Source organism: Eleutherodactylus coqui, chromosome 12 (genome assembly GCF_035609145.1).
Source record: "Eleutherodactylus coqui strain aEleCoq1 chromosome 12, aEleCoq1.hap1, whole genome shotgun sequence".
NCBI lineage: Eukaryota > Metazoa > Chordata > Amphibia > Anura > Eleutherodactylidae > Eleutherodactylus > Eleutherodactylus coqui.
Window position 1 is genome coordinate 16784046 of NC_089848.1, and position 3239 is coordinate 16787284.

The 3239-nt window shown below is 49.3% G+C and overlaps 1 pseudogene; it reads left to right on the forward strand.

Annotated features, from left to right (window-relative positions):
* LOC136586420 (piwi-like protein 1 pseudogene) lies at nucleotides 1-2793 on the forward strand (annotated as a pseudogene).
* Nucleotides 2794-3239: the final 446 nt, after the last annotated feature.

A 3239-nucleotide genomic window follows, 5' to 3' on the forward strand; every position in this document is an offset into this window, starting at 1 on the left:
ATGACTGGAAGAGCCAGAGCCCGCGCCCGCGGGAGAGCCCACGCCCAGGAGCAGGCCTCGCAATGACCACGCGGACAGCAGGTGCCAGAGACTCAAGCCCCCAGGCCCACAGAGAGGCCACAACGACCACCAACGCAGCAGCCGCAGGCACCGGCCCCTGAGCCATTACTTGTTGGAAGAGGGCGCCAAAGAGGTCCGCCAGCCGTGGAGAGACGACCGCCTGAGGTTCTGCAGCTCGCAGCCGGATTTCAGGACATATCGCTCGGGGAACGGGGAGGCCGTAGACGTGACTTCTATGACACCGGGTTGAACACCCGACAAACCATACAGCACGTCCAAGCATCTAAATCTGGTGTTTCTGGGAGCTCCATTCAGCTTGTGACCAACCACATCAAACTGGTCTCGCGACCCCAGTGGGCCTTGTACCAGTATCACGTTGACTACAACCCCCCCGTGGAGTCCATTCGTTTGCGGTTGGCCCTACTATACCAGCATGAAGAAACCATTGGGAAAGCGCGTGTGTTCAACGGAACGGTATTGTTTTTACCAAAAAGAATACCCAAGACGGAGGTGAGTAGCCAAATTCGAAATGGAGAGACTGTGAAGGTGACTATTACTCCGACGAATGAGCTCCCACCAACGTCGCCAACCTGCTTTCAGTTCTACAACATCATTTTCAAGAGACTTCTGAAGCTAATGAACATGAAGCAGATTGGACGCAACTACTACAACCCAAACGACGCGACAGAAGTCAGAACTCACCGACTTTCCATCTGGCCCCGTTTTGCCACATCCATCCTGCAATACGAAAGCAACATCTTGTAGAGTATCGACGTCAGCCATAAAGTTCTCAGGAATGAAACTGTTCACAACATAATGGAAAATATCTATTCCTCGGCTGGCCCTCAGAGATTCCAGGACTTCTGCGTCAAAGAACTTGTCGGACAGATTGTACTCACCAAGTACAACAATAAGACCTACCGCATCGATGAGATAGCCTGGAACATGACTCCGCAGTCCACCTTTAAGAAGGCAGATGGCAGCGAGATCACCTTTGTGGACTACTATAAAAATCAATACAATCTACAAGTCACAGACATGAATCAGCCCCTAATTGTCAACATCCCGCGAAGGCCCAGGCCGGGTGTCGCTAATGGAGCAATTATTCTAGTACCGGAGTTTTGTAACCTAACAGGTTTGACAGACAGAATGAGAAACGATTTCACGGTCATGAAAGATCTCGCTGTTCACATTCGCTTAGCGCCAGACAAGAGGGAGCAGCAAGTGGGAAAGTTCCTGCAATACATTCACAGGGATGAAAGCGTACAGAAGGAGCTCCGTGACTGGGGGCTGAACTTCGATACCCGACTCCTGCAGTTTACTGGGAGAGTGGCACCAGCAGAAAAAAATTTGCTAAGTGGCAAAGCTGTAGACTATAATCCTCAGTTTGCAGACTGGTCAAAAGACATGCGAGGACAAAACCTGATCGGTGTCCGGGATCTGACTAACTGGCTGCTGGTTTATACCCGGAGGAACTACGACGCGGCAAATGCTCTTCTGCAAAACCTGTTCAAGATCACGCAGCAAATGGGCATCCAAATGAACCGGGCCGTGATGGTTGAGATTGAGGACACGGTCGGTGGATATTTACAAGCCTTCCAGCAGAACATTACAGACCACACAGAAATGGTTGTCTGCATCCTGTCCAGCAATAATAAGATGAAGTATGACTCCATCAAGAAGTTCCTGTGTTTGGATTCGCCTGTCCCCAGTCAGTGTGTCATCGCCAGGACCTTGAGCAAACTCCAGACGCTAATGTCCATCTGCACTAAAATTGCCTTACAGATGAACTTTAAATTAGGAGGAGAGCTGTGGAGCGTGGAGATACCGCTGGACAAGATGATGATCATCGGCATTGATTGCCATCACGACACCCTGCAAGGGAAGAGATCAATCGCTGGCTTCGTTGCCAGCATGAATAAAGGCATGAGGCGCTGGTTTTCTCGGTGTGTTGTGCAGGACCAAAAGCAAGAGATTGTTGACGGACTTAAAGTCTGTATGCAAGCCGCTCTGCACACCTGGTATAAGTGTAACAGCACGCTGCCCAAACGCACCATCATCTACAGAGACGGCGTGGGCGATGGGCAGCTCAAAACCCTGGTGAACTACGAGGTCTCACAGTTCATGGACTGCATCAAGTCTGCTGGGAAAGACTACAACCCTAAACTAACAGTTGTCGTGGTGAAGAAAAGAATAAACGCCAGATTCTTTGCTGTGGTTGGCGGTCGGCTCCAGAATCCGCCACCAGGAACCATAGTTGACACTGAAGTCACCAGACCTGAATGGTACGACTTCTTCATTATCAGCCAGTCTGTGAGGCAGGGAACCGTCTCCCCGACACATTACAACGTGGTGTACGACAGCGGAGGACTGAAGCCCGACCACATGCAGCGCCTTACCTACAAAGCTGTGCCACCAGTACTACAACTGGCCCGGAGTCATCAGGGTTCCCGCACCATGCCAGTACGCCCATAAACTCGCCTTTCTGGTTGGGCAGAGCATCCATCGAGAACCACACAATTCCCTGTCCAGCCTCCTCTACTATCTGTAGCTTACGTGGAGCGCAGGGGACTTGCTACATAGACTGTGGCGATTGTTCCAACTCTAAACTGTGTTGTTTGTCTGCTCTTTACTGGTTTGTAAAGTACTTGGTTAGTGCCTGTTGGCCCTCTGGAAAATGTTTGTTTGATTTTTGAAGTTTTTGAGAAAACTAGCAAAAAGTAAATTTTTTGTTTTCAGTCTATAAAATGTAAGCCGTGACCGATCAGATGCTGTGGACAAGATTTGGTACACTTAATAAAATAAGTTTCCTGCTATTATAGCTTGCAACCCCACAGTAGGAGTCAACCATCTGTCTGCATTAGACTTGGCATGACTTTGCCGATAGCTGAATCTTCTGTTACGATGTATTTGCTGCACGGAGATGGTGAACGCCCAAATACATGGCTGGGAAAGAGGGGCAAATCAGATTGTAATCATCTGATGGATCCGTCTTCCAGCACTGCAGCCTCCTGTGGTGGCTCAGACTGTGGAATGTAGATTCACTTTCATCTGTTTATTGCGTTTAGATTTGAAATCTCTTGGTGTGCGCCAAACATAAAGCTCTACTGTATGATGGGGCAGATGTCATCCATAGGGCCCTATGCAAATAGCAAGAAAATATATGATGTACATCTGTC